The sequence below is a fragment of the Sinocyclocheilus anshuiensis genome, unplaced genomic scaffold (assembly GCF_001515605.1).
Source record: "Sinocyclocheilus anshuiensis isolate Anshui unplaced genomic scaffold, SAMN03320099.WGS_v1.1 scaffold1203, whole genome shotgun sequence".
NCBI classification, from domain to species: domain Eukaryota; kingdom Metazoa; phylum Chordata; class Actinopteri; order Cypriniformes; family Cyprinidae; genus Sinocyclocheilus; species Sinocyclocheilus anshuiensis.
The window spans coordinates 420,282-434,725 of record NW_015539980.1 but is presented as its reverse complement, the minus strand read 5'-3'; the positions used below and the strand labels follow the sequence as shown (position 1 = coordinate 434,725).

General features: G+C 37.6%; 1 protein-coding gene across 6 annotated transcripts in view; it reads right to left on the bottom strand.

Moving 5' to 3' along the window:
- The window catches only part of LOC107687112 (1-phosphatidylinositol 4,5-bisphosphate phosphodiesterase eta-2-like), a 137,246-nt gene that overhangs the window by 80,867 nt on the left and 41,935 nt on the right, over nucleotides 1–14,444 (bottom strand). The window lies entirely within an intron of this gene.

The window sequence follows — 14,444 nt, the reverse complement described above, 5'->3', positions numbered from 1 at the left end:
GAAGACGTCTAACTGCAGCTCTTTGATATACACTAACTTGAGTAGTAATTTATTCAGGGCTATATATGTGAGTAGTGGGTTATTAATGGATTGTTAGTCTTGTGCATCTAGACTTTTGACTTGCGTGCTGACTGCTGTTTATTGTGGCCAAGAAACGCTCACTAACCAGGAAAAGCCTGTCTGACTGACATGTTCCACCAACCAATTTATTAAACAACCAGTTGGTTTTGTTTTTATGTGTCATTTAGGGCCAAGTTATCATAGCACAATAATATACTGGCATGGCAAAATCACAGTAAAGTGTTTGAATAGAGGCACACCAAACAGTTACACTGAAAAAATAGCAATAGCAGAAAATGTATATATTACAACACTAGCAAAGTAGAATATACACTCACTAGCTGCGTTTCCATTACCCTTCAATTTACACAAATTGAAATTGCGAATTGAAAATATGCCTAATGCAAACACGTCAATTTCGCAAAAATGCCCATATATCGCAAAAAGGTTCTTACGCTGTCATGAAGTGCTTTTTCAGGCAATTCGAAAAAGGAATATTTCGCAAAACTATCCGCTGTCTGTGCTTCTGTAAGGATACACGCCTACGACTCCTTCGATTAAATATAATGGCTAGTGAAGTGGCTGTGATATACATAACCCTACCAAAATGGCTTATTGCGAGAGGAAAAATGGTGTTGTATCCACATAATAATTAATGGTTAATGGACATGCCATCATTTCGCAATACTTTTTTTTAATTGACATTTATCAAATATTGGTAATGTTTTGTGCAAATCTGTAATGGAAACGCAGCTATTGGCCACTTTATTAAGTACACTTTGCTAGTACCTGTTTGTAACCCCATTTTGCCTTCAGAACTGCTTATTTCTTGGTGGCATAAAATCAACAAGGTGCTGGAAATGGAGATTTTGGTCCGTATTGACATGACAGCATCATGCATCTATGATGCAAATCTCCTGTTCCACCACGTCACAAAGGTGATCTATTGGATTGAGATCCAGTTACTGTGAAGGCAAGCTGAGTATAGTAATCTGCCACACTTAAATGATGCTCAATTGGTATTAAGGGGTCAAAGTGTACCAAGAAAATATCCCCCCACACGATTACACCACCACCAGCAGCCTGAACCGTTGAGACAAGGCAGGATGGATCCATGCTTTCATGGTGTTTACACCAAATTATGACCCTACCATCCAAATGTCGCAGCAGAAATCGAGACTCATCAGACCAGGCAACCTTTTTCCAATCTTCTATTTTCCAGTTTTGGTGAGCCTGTGCGAACTGTAGCCTCAGTTTACTGTTCTTAGGTGACAGAAGTGGCACCCTGTGTGTGCTTCTGATGCTGTAACCCATCTGCTTTAAGATTAAACATATTAATTGATGCTCTTCTGCATACCTTGGTTGTAACGAATGGCTATTTGAGTTACTGTTGCCTATCTATCAGCTCGAACCAGCCTGGCCATTCTCCTCGGACCTCAGGCATCAACAGGGCATTTTCTCCCTCAGCTGCTCACTGGATATTTTCTCTTTTTCGGACCATTCGCTGTAAGCCCTAGAGATGGTTGTGTGTGAAAACCCCAGTAGATCAGCAGTTTCTGAAATACTCAGACCAGCCCGTATGGCAACAACAACCATGCCATGTTCAAAGTCATGTAGATCACCTTTCTACTCTATTCTGATGCTCAGTTTGAACTTCAGCAGATCATCTTGACCATGATTACTTGCCTAAATGCATTGAGATGCTGCTATGTGACTGGCTGATTAAATATGTGCACTAACAAGCAGTTGAACAGATGTACCAAATAAAGTGACCAGTGAGTGTATAGTTCTGTCTCCTATAAAATTCTGATGCAAAAATGATATATTATTTGTATAGCTTCAGAACATTGCACATTGTTATTTTTGGTCATTATATGCTTTCATTGTACAGAAAAGAGCAGCCGGAACATTCTTCAAAACATCTCCTTTTAAAGGAACAAAGACGTACAGGTTTGGAATGACATGAAAGTGATTAAATAATGACAGGATTATGATTCTGGGTGAACTATTACTTTAAAGTCTGAGGCACAGAGCTGAATGAAGTTGTTTACTGAGAAGATTCTGATGGGAACACGACCCATGTTGATGTCTAAACAGCAGCTCTATTACTTTAGTAGCACTGCAATATGAATGCAACCATTTAAAGCTCATTAGTTAGGGCTCAATTGCATTTTAAACACTTTAGGCATATATGACATTGCAATAAAGCTGACTTACTGTAAATGAGATTTCTGGGAAAGCTTTGGGGCTGCACATTCACTTTTATTACCTGCATTCATCTAAAATGAACATTAATGAGGATTGCAGTTTACAGGCAGCAGGTTAGAAACTAAGAAAAACAAACTTTGATCCAAAACCAAGCCTATTTTAGACTTCATTGAAATATCTATTTGCTAATTTCGATTTTTAAGGTTTATACAGTACCCTACCAAATCTTATTTTAGTTTGAGGGCGTTTTGTTCTCAGAGTTTTCATTATCCTCTGACTAGGCTGAAGTATGTCTTGGAACTGACACAAGAGAGAGTTAAATTTTCGGTTAATTGACCAATCGGGCATAGTTATTGAACCATGCAATAATCTAAAAATGGCCAATTTAAGAAGATATACCGATCTATCACTATTAAACAGCAAGGCAGCTCAGTAGGGTTTGAAACAGATCTTGTGTCAACAGTCAACTCATTACAGGAGAACTGATGGTGATTTGAGAAAGAGAGAGGCAGACATGAAGGCAGAGAAGAGATTTCTTTATCTGCTTCCTTTGCTTTTGTTGTTTCTTTTCTGTCAACTCGCCTTGGGCCACTTCTATTCTCCAGAGAGAGGGGCCAATACAAAAAATCACATGGTCAGTGCAATTCCGAGCCTTATTTAGGGGAATGATCTGCAAGACATATGGAGAAAGTTAAAAATTGAGGTGGGCAGAGTGAGAGAAAAAAAAGAGAGAAGCAAGAATGCCATTATAACTGGACCTGTGTGGAGGTTTGTGAACACCAGCATCCTCTGGGGCCGAGCACATACAGACTGAATGAGAATAGAGACGCAGCTCATTAGCTGACATCTCAGAAATGGCCATCTCAATAGCTGCTTTAATATGAGGTGATGAGCTGTCAGATCGGACATACTCCACTGTCCAGTAACACTAATGGACTGTGAAACTTCCCTACAGACCTCCGCCTGCTGAGAGAGGAACATACATCTGATATCTAATAACCCCGCGCAAGTCGCCAGAGCATGAGAAGGTTCCTTCAAATAACTGTCAGCTCTCCTTTTTCATGTCGTGTTTATGAAGACAGGGTATCAAGGGGGGCAAAAAGCCTTTTGCGTATGATGAAAGCAAGTGCATACTGTATTTGAAAACGTGTTACAAATGACTGATAGTCCTTCACTGATTATCAGATGCATTTTTCACACACAAAATGGCTAGAAAATCGAAAGCTCTGATTGGCAAGCTTTACCCAACGGCATCATGATGCACAGGTTTTAACAGCCAGCATTGATAGTGGGGCCATAGTGGGATTGTCCATGGGTTCTATGTTGGACCTGTCTGAATTAGGCCACACTGCATGGATAAAACAATGATCCAATTATGCAATTATGCCAGTACAATGCAATTACTCTTAAACTGTGTTCTACCATCTTGCTGAAGTTGAAGAACAAAGTTGAAGAAACTATTTGATGTTCTCCAAGTTTAGGGGTCATACCATGAACAAAAGTATTCATGGGGAACAGGACACATTCAGCTCCATAAATCCCTCTGAAGGATCCCTACTTTAGAAATAAGTGGCTGAAGTTTACTTTTAACAAGATCCCTGATGATTTCACTCTTAGCGTAACAATTTAGTGACAACTGGTGGATCTGACATCTGTCATGCTTTGCAAAGAAGCTGTAGACCAGAGGTAACTGACCCTGCTCCTCAAGAGCTACAGTACCTTCCTGCCAACTTCAACACTTCAACTTGTTTCAGGTGTGTTTGATTGGGGTTGAAGCTACACTCTTAAAAATACAGGTTCTTTATTGCCATCAATGGTTCTATGAAGAGCCTTGAACATCCATGGAACCTTTCAAATGCAGAAAAGGTTCTTTATAGTTGAAAAAGGTTCTATAGATTTTTAAAATGTTTTTAAAAATGGTTCTTTTAGGAATTGTTCACTGAAAGGTTCGTTTGGGAACCAAAAATGGTTATTCTATAGCATCACTGCAAAAACACCCTTTTGGAGCCTTTATTTTTAAGAGTGTAAACCCGGCAGGACAATGGCTCTTCCCTGATGTAGACAACTGATGGACCCAACAGCAAACCCACAAACTGTGAGAATTGGTATTAATTTCACATGTAAAGTATTTAGCCAATCATAACAAGGCAACGTTTCTATGTTTTTGTGCTAACTAGCTGCGACACTTTCAGTTTCTGCGGTGTTGCGGATGACAGCTCAGGTAATTGTGCTTGGTATAATATGAAATTGGTTTTATTTGAGTTTGAGTATCATTTTGTGTGACTTTAATGGCCATCATGTATGAGACTATAAATAATTTACCACAGATCTTCAAAGCAAACAAGAATGTTCAAACTGTAAACCCTTGTAAACAAATTATATTCCATGACAAATGTTGTATCAGTCAGTGAGTATGCATTTTTCAATGTTGGATTGCTTTAAGTTTTATTAATTTGAACATGCACTTATCCATTTAGTTTTTGGTGCAGATGTTGAATTTTGTTGTGTCTTGTAGCCGTGTTGCTTCTGGTACGGGCAGAAACATTGCTTGTTGCTGGAATCTTATCACATTGCATCTGGTTACATGTTGTAAGGGTTAGAGAGAGGTTGCAAAATGGTCCTGAATAACTAGATCAGCACTTTTTAGTGCAAGAGAGCTTGACTGAAGTGAACTTAAAGTGGAAATTTTAATTCAAGAATATTGAGTACACAACGTATAGGCAAACATTCAGCAGCCCCTAAACATTTGCAAGCGCAAAGACTTAACATGCAGCAACACATTACTACTGCAGTATGCCAAAACCGCAACACAGATGACCAGTGGTAACGAGAGGATGTCTCATTAGTGCTGTGGTGGGAGAACAGGGTTTCTAGAGAGAAGATATTTATGTCAGGGTTGTATAATTCATCTGCAGTGCTTCTATGCTCCGCTTTACTGAATGAGAGCAATTAGCTGAAACTATAGAGTCTGTTACTCGTCACCCATATAACTAAAGACCTGACCAAAGACAGATGAGAGAATGTGGAATGAATGGCCCGTTTTCACTTTGAGTGTGTGTGTCTGTGAACATGTCATTATATTGCAGTACTGCACTGAAATTCCTTTTGCTCTTGTTTAAAACTTCCTGCAATTAATTCAACTCAATCCACTTAGACTTTTCATTTTTGGGTGAACTATCCCTTTAACATACAGTCTCCATTTATTATTATTATGACTTATTTTTTATGGAAAGATAACTTCAGCCTTAGGTTTGCAATTTATTTTAGTTTGGATAAACGTCTCCTTTAAAGCTGCAGTGTATAATTTCTTCACAACTGATTTCAAATGCAATTTTTTTGTTTGTAAATATCTCATTTAGTTATTATTGTTAAAACTGTCAGACAATGGTAACATCATTGCGATAGCTTTGATTGGTCATACCACTGGTGTGTCCTTTGGGAAATGTAAATATAGTGCTGAATAGGTTTTCTGGGACAACACTGCTTTGAAATATGTATTGTGCTATACAAATGAATTGCAACTGAGTACATGATCAAGATTCACTTGAAGAACAGATCCTGGACAAACCAACCACTAGAAAAATAAACAATACTATGGTGACTATTTGTTAACACATCAAAGCTATGTATCCTTGTTATTACATAGTTATTACATAGTTACTATCAATGAATAGGCGAAACAGTGTAAGTAGCTTTCTGTCTGTTTGTTTTTGATGAGAAATTATGAATAATACCAAGTCACCACAGTTTATTATGTAGTTACAAGAGATTTGAACAATAATTGGCACGATAGATAGATAGATAGATAGATAGATAGATGATAGATAGATGAACATGCACTTATCCATTTAGTTTTTGGTGCAGATGTTGAATTTTGTTGTGTCTTGTAGCCGTGTTGCTTCTGGTACGGGCAGAAACATTGCTTGTTGCTGGAATCTTATCACATTGCATCTGGTTACATGTTGTAAGGGTTAGAGAGAGGTTGCAAAATGGTCCTGAATAACTAGATCAGCACTTTTTAGTGCAAGAGAGCTTGACTGAAGTGAACTTAAAGTGGAAATTTTAATTCAAGAATATTGAGTACACAACGTATAGGCAAACATTCAGCAGCCCCTAAACATTTGCAAGCGCAAAGACTTAACATGCAGCAACACATTACTACTGCAGTATGCCAAAACCGCAACACAGATGACCAGTGGTAACGAGAGGATGTCTCATTAGTGCTGTGGTGGGAGAACAGGGTTTCTAGAGAGAAGATATTTATGTCAGGGTTGTATAATTCATCTGCAGTGCTTCTATGCTCCGCTTTACTGAATGAGAGCAATTAGCTGAAACTATAGAGTCTGTTACTCGTCACCCATATAACTAAAGACCTGACCAAAGACAGATGAGAGAATGTGGAATGAATGGCCCGTTTTCACTTTGAGTGTGTGTGTCTGTGAACATGTCATTATATTGCAGTACTGCACTGAAATTCCTTTTGCTCTTGTTTAAAACTTCCTGCAATTAATTCAACTCAATCCACTTAGACTTTTCATTTTTGGGTGAACTATCCCTTTAACATACAGTCTCCATTTATTATTATTATGACTTATTTTTTATGGAAAGATAACTTCAGCCTTAGGTTTGCAATTTATTTTAGTTTGGATAAACGTCTCCTTTAAAGCTGCAGTGTATAATTTCTTCACAACTGATTTCAAATGCAATTTTTTTGTTTGTAAATATCTCATTTAGTTATTATTGTTAAAACTGTCAGACAATGGTAACATCATTGCGATAGCTTTGATTGGTCATACCACTGGTGTGTCCTTTGGGAAATGTAAATATAGTGCTGAATAGGTTTTCTGGGACAACACTGCTTTGAAATATGTATTGTGCTATACAAATGAATTGCAACTGAGTACATGATCAAGATTCACTTGAAGAACAGATCCTGGACAAACCAACCACTAGAAAAATAAACAATACTATGGTGACTATTTGTTAACACATCAAAGCTATGTATCCTTGTTATTACATAGTTATTACATAGTTACTATCAATGAATAGGCGAAACAGTGTAAGTAGCTTTCTGTCTGTTTGTTTTTGATGAGAAATTATGAATAATACCAAGTCACCACAGTTTATTATGTAGTTACAAGAGATTTGAACAATAGTCAGATTAGTCAGATGATAGATAGATAGATAGATAGATGATAGATAGATAGATAGATAGATAGATAGTAGATAGATGATAGATGATAGATAGATAGATAGATAGATAGATAGTAGATAGCACACCAAAGCAGCATTTAAATTAATTAAGATAGATAGATAGATGATAGATAGATAGATAGATAGATAGATAGTAGATAGCACACCAAAGCAGCATTTAAATAATAAATTAATTAAACATATATCAGTGATCACTGTTTTACATTGTTAATATGCATTAATAATGTAATCATGAATATTAATATTTGAACACTCATATGCTAATGGAACTCTTGTAATCACAAAACGCAGATAGGAGTCAGTAGTAAGATTTGGACGGGATCCCTGTGTTAACACAACACTGGAGGGACTGACGTGTTCAAATTCCTGTATTGGCTAACCTTTCCACGAAGCTTATTATTAATATCGTGCATGTCTAATATTGTGCCACCAGAGGCCTTCCCCAGTTTAGCCCCTTATGAAGAGTGGGTGAGGGTGACTGCTAGGCCACGGCTCTGACAAATTAAAAAGCATTTAATCTACAAATCAATACTTCCTAGTACTGTGAAACTAATAAGTAAAGCAAAAGAATAAGAATAGCTGTGGTTTAACGCTTAGAGGAAAAGTACTAATCAAAGCTGGCAGCTCTAGAAAATACACAGACTGATGCTGGGTGTGTGTGTTTATGACTTTAGTTGAACATGTGTACGTACAATGTCAACATCTGCACCACTGAGCTTTCAGTCTTTTAGCATTTAATGCCGATTGTGAATGATTTATGGAGACCTGAAGTTCAGCTGGAGCTATAATTTATTCATCAGCGATCCCCAAAATACACACTTTTTCTTGAATTTTCAAAGAGCTCTCTTGAGAGAGGACAGGCAAATGAAAAGAGGGGGCAGAGAGGGAGGTTTGGAGAGAACACTGCGTGTTGATATAGCACATCCTACACACACATACACACTAAAGACGGCACATACTTTAAGATAAAACACCAAACATGAGTACATCACCATTGTGTAGGAATGAGATGTAACACTACAGGGATAAACGAACACATACAAACATACAGTTAATTTTCTCACATTTCCTCCCTAGTGATCAGGCATAAGTGCATAAAGAACACAAAATGAGGTTTTTATGCTAATATAACTGCAAAGCGAAGAAAACTAGATTTTGCATTAATGAAGAAAATGTGAGCGGTGCTTTTCCTTGCAAAAATCACAACCAACGGCTGCCAGGGCATTGCTCTCTACATTTTTCTAAGGTGTTCTGAATGTTCTGAATTAACATGTTGCTATGCGGAGTATTGTTGATGCTGCTTTAGAGTTGCTAAGGTGTTCAGGCTGGATGCTAGGAGGTTGCCATTACTGGCCCAAAACAAAAGAGACCATCCTCAGTTTTCTATGATATTCTAGTACCTCCTTCATTTTAAGTCTGTTCTTTATTTCCACCATTTTTTCAATCTGCCAGGTGAAAATGTAAGTTGGAACACTCAAACATACAGCGAAAAATGATCATGATATTTTCAATGAGCATTGGCAATTTCTTGCAACAAGAGTGTCAGCAACCTTAGATGATGTGGGCATATCCAAAGTATGTCATATTTCATGCAAATGAATGGTGCATTATGCACTGTAGCAATTTATGTCAAACACCTCCAGAGTGTTGTAGCGGCAAGAACTCTGGTTCCCATTATTTTTAATAATTAGTATTTGGAATCAGAATACTTGTACCATCAGTACATCCCATTAGTGATCACATTTACACAGCCCACCAACACCAATAACATTAGAGCATCTAGCAGTAGAAATTCACATTTTATGCGTGAATGCTCCATAAGTATGCACAATAGTTGTAGTGATGCCTGCCTGAGCAAAGACCTGTTAAATATCATACCAGACAGAATACCTCAATTTCAGTTAATGTAGAATATCCATTGCAAATGAGCTATGCATCAGTAAGCAAAATACATGGCACAGACTTTAGGCGACACAAATAAGCAAGCCATATTTCGTCTACATTTCCATCATCATGGGAAGGGGAACGTATTATACTTCTTATTCGAGGACTTATTAGCTTTGCCACCGGGAGTCAATTTCAAATCCATTCCAGCGCAGGATTGGAGGCAGCTATGGCGTCTTTAAAGGTGGCTTTCTCACCTCTATACAAACCAGGCAGAGTATATTACACAGCATGAGCTTCCACTTTAACCGGTAGAAATATCAACCTCAAATATAGCACCGCTGCAGAGAGCATGTGTTTGAACAGCCAAAATTTGCAGAGAAACCGCCAACAAACATTAGCCTATTCTATTCATCTTCTAATCCACGGAGAGCACCTAATGCAATTCTCTTGAAGATAATCTAGGACTAGGATTCAAAGATATCTTTCAGCACCAGAATATTTCACAGATGTAATATTTGTGACAGGAAGTGCATTACATTTCATTTTTTCCATCCTTCCCTGCTGACTATTTGCAGTCTGCTGGACATCAAAACACGGAGGTGTTCCTGAAATTTGTGCACAGCTAAGGTCATTTCCTCCAGTTCAGCTTTTTCAATAGGTCAAACCAGACTCAATGAGATTATGAAAATATCAGAACATATTAGTACAGGATCTAGACATGGCCCTATTGATTGACAGCACAATATTCTTTGAGAGTGAGAATTCATGATAAGTTACTGTCTATTTTCAGAACTTCTGAAATATTCCATAATGACAGACCACAGTTGCGTTTCCCAAAAGCATTGTTAGCCATCTATAGTTGCAAGATCCAAGATCGTTGCAGTGCATTGATCTGTACTTAATAAAGGTTATTGTAAATAAAGTTTTTTTATTGGCATCTACAGTTCCATGAAGAATCTTTAACATCCACTGAACCTTTCCATTGCACAAAAGGTTCTTTATAGTGGAAAAAATTTTCTTCCAACTAAGAAAACAAAACATTTATTTTAAGAACTGTTCACTAAAAAGTTCATTGGGGATGCAAAAAAAAAAAGGTTCTTCTATGGCATCACTGTGAAAACTCCTTTTTGGAACCTTTATTTTTAAGAGTGCAGAGATGAACCCTTGTGGTTGCTGCAGACTGAAGCAATCACACAAATCCTAGCAATTGTGGAGTGTTTGGAGGCTCATATTTGAAGGTCTTTGCTGTTGCATCCATAAGCATAACTGTGAAAAGACTTCAGGCTGAACTGAAGCAATCTGTGGTGGTAAATATTTTAAAATATTATGGCTGGCTGAAGAACTTTAATTATATGAAATGATATCAACACTGAAGGCAATTTCAGGTATGGACATACTACTGCTGGAAGCGCAGTGGAAGAGCGAGCTTCACTGATACAATCACTCTGAATGATGTGGTGGTAATGTGTAAAAAGTCAAACCTTCAAATGATGGAGAATTAGATTCTTTACAAATTATTTCAGCTGAAGGATCCAGGTATGAGATGAAATAAATAAATAAATAAATAAATAAATAACCAACCCCATAAAAAATTAAAAAGCTGTACATAAAAATTTACATGTATTTATCCCTTTTTTATTGCCGGTGTGTGAACAGCTTCTAACAAAACTGAAAAATCCCCTCACACCTTCTCCATGCAATCTCTCCTACACTCTTACCGAAAGAGTTGTTTTCAACCAGATATCATTGTTTCTTTCACAGAACAACAAACTGGATGCTAACCAGTCAGGTTTCAGGAGTGGCCATTCAACTGAGACTGCGCTACTGTCAGTCACTGAAGCCCTGCGGATTGCAAAAGCTGATTCCAAATCATCAGTTCTTATTTTGCTGGATCTATCAGCTGCTTTTGCTCAAAATCATCAGATCCTCCTTTCCACCCTCTCATCACTGGGCATCACGGGGATTCCATTACGCTGGTTTGAATCCTATCTCACTGGTGCAAACATATTAAAAAAAAGTATTTTTATGCTTTAGTACTGAGCTTCTTGTCTTCCCTGCCACTCCAACTCTACAGCATGATTTCACCATCCAGCTAGGTTCTTCTACAATTACCCCATCAACTTCGGAAAATCCTGGTGTAATCTTTGATGACCAGCTGACCTTCAAAGACCACGTTGCAAAGACTGCTCGATCTTGCAAGTTTGCATTGCACAACATCAGAAAGATCAGGCCCTTTCTAACGGAGCATGCTGCACAACTTCTTGTCCAGGCCCTTGTCATTTCTAGGCTGGACTACTGCAATGCTCTTCTGGCTGGACTTCCATCAAGCACAATCAAACCTCTACAAATGATTCAGAATGCAGCGGCATGACTGGTCTTCAACGAGCCCAAAAGAGCCCATGTTACACCTCTCTTTATCTCCTTGCACTGGCTACCGGTTGCGGCTCGCATCAAGTTCAAGACATTGATGCTTGCATACAGAACAGCCACAGGCTCAGCACCCGCCTACTTCTACCCACTGCTACGAATCTACATCCCCTCCAGAAGTCTGAGATCCGCTAGTGAGCGACGCCTCATGGTACCATCACAGAGAGGCTCAAAATCACTTTCCAGAACATTCTCATTCACTATTCCTGGATAGTGGAAAGATCTTCCCACCCCTATCCGGAATGCTGAATCCCTGACAATTTTCAAGCGACAGCTGAAAACTCATCTCTTTCAACGCTACTTAATCTTAAATAAATAAAAAAAAGAGAAAAAAAACTTTGTCTTTCTCTTTATTTATTCCTTCCCTTTCTAGCTTGTACTTATTTGAGCAATGCCTGAAACTTGGTATTACAAGCACTTCCTGTGTCTGTTTGCCTCTTTAAGAAGAATCGCTTTATGTATTCCCCAATTGTAAGTCGCTTTGGATAAAAGTGTCTGCAAAATGACTAAATGTAAATGTAAAAAAAAACAGGGAATTCCTAGGATGTCTATGAAAGCCTGTAGGCTGATACGAGAAGGACTCTCTTCCTTTCTATGACACATGAAACAAATGCTTATAATGTTCAAGACAATGCTGAAAGATCCAGTCTGTACTTTAATGCCAATATGTCATGCAAAGAAAAGGGATTCATTCAAACTATTGTCTCACATAACCAGATCTATATAGTCTATAGTCTCATATACTTCATAATCAAACTATCATAACAGTGTAATTTTAATTACCTCATCTGTCGACATAAGCTGCAAACATATCCACACCCACACTATGATCAGATGCTTTCTTAACTGCTGTTTTTGCACTGCTGCCATTTTGTTGCGTGTTTATTATGTTATTGAGAGAAAACATGCAGCACATATTTACATATTCATCTAAACGTCGCTCTCAGCAGTGTGGACGGCGTCTAGATGTTTGTTAAAAGTATATTGCAAAGGTTTTTCCAAATTCTTTTTACTTCTAAGTGAAGAAAGAAAAGGAACTTCACCGTGATTATATCAGGGACTGAAACATGTTTAGTCTCTTGTACATTATGTGTGCATGAGTGCAAGCACGAGCAATACGTTGCTGACTGCAGTACACTTAATGGCCACCGGTGACTATAACAAGGGTCTCTGAATTCTACATACAGCACCTTTAACACTAGACATGTAAGCAGCGCCTAATTTTCCACTGTGCATGTTAGATGACACTGCACGTTCACATTCATGGGAGAAGGAACGTTTTGGGACTACACAACGGTGAGTAAAAGATGACAGAATAAATTTTTTTAGGTGAACTGCTCCATTAATGATTATTTCAGTACTTTTAAGGACATTTCAAATCCAGCTTTTGGGTTTTCAATCTACAGTAAAACTGTTTCACATTTTCAGACTTCTGTTGCATGCCCTCGTGTGTTACATCTTTGTTGATGCTAACTCAAAGCTTTAACCTTCAAAGAGCTCACTGACCTTTCTGTATTAGTACAGGCCTTGACCTTTCCGTACACTAAGTGTGGGTTAACATCAGCAGAAAGAGATGCAAACCAGCTCCGACGGAAAGGCCAAAGGCCATCAAGATGCTCTCTAAAACCTTATTAACCTTAACTTCATAAATACTTTATGGAGAATAAATGTACTGACACATCTGAGCTGGCTTTAATTGAACAGTGTCATCAGTACAGCCGAATAAACTCATCTCACATCAGTTCAGTCGAGCGCTGAGTGAAAACTGATGAGTAGCTTTGTGGTTTTATGTTATAAACAAAAGCAGGGGGCAAACAGATTTCATTAACTATTAATGAAATGTAAGCTGACATTAACCTGCTTATTACATGGCAGCTCACTAAATAAATTAATAAATGAACATAATATATTAATTTGAGTAGAATTTTTTAAATAATGTGTAAAGACTTGTTGTGTGCAACAAGAGATGCAGATGTGCAGATTGATTTTAAATGCATATATTAACCAATCACTCAACCAGCCTCTAGCATTACCCACATAATATGCTTAAACTGCCAAATATAGACAATGTGAAATGATATGTTGAGCTGGAATCTATCAACATCAATATGATTTGATCAGAGTTGGCTATATTTGAGTTTCTGAGAATTTATGACATGCTATTGTGTATCTCCACTCGAGTTTTGTCACGTTGAAATTAAATCTAAGGTCACTATATAGTAAGGTATACATTTCATATGCTATGAAGCTCCATTTGAATGCTCAATACAGTCCTACAGTATTTATTATTACAATCTTAAACAATACATTATTAAGTGTTTTCAGGTTTTATTATTTTTTATTATTAATAATAATTCGAATTAATTATTAGTTGTTGGTGTCTTTATTTTATACTTAATATATTCTGTTATTTTAGACAAAAGGAGCCTATGAGAAAGTGTGAATGCTAAACAAATGAGTAATGAATGGGAAAAATTAGCACAATTTTGCAATCCAAGCGGGAATGCTGGAACTAAGATGAGTAAGACAAAACCCAAAGATGTTTTTATTCAGTAGAAGTTATTAAAATCAAAACAAGATATTGACTCGGGTGGTTTCTGATGCAGGAGAGTCGTGAGAATATCGGTAATCACACACACACACACACA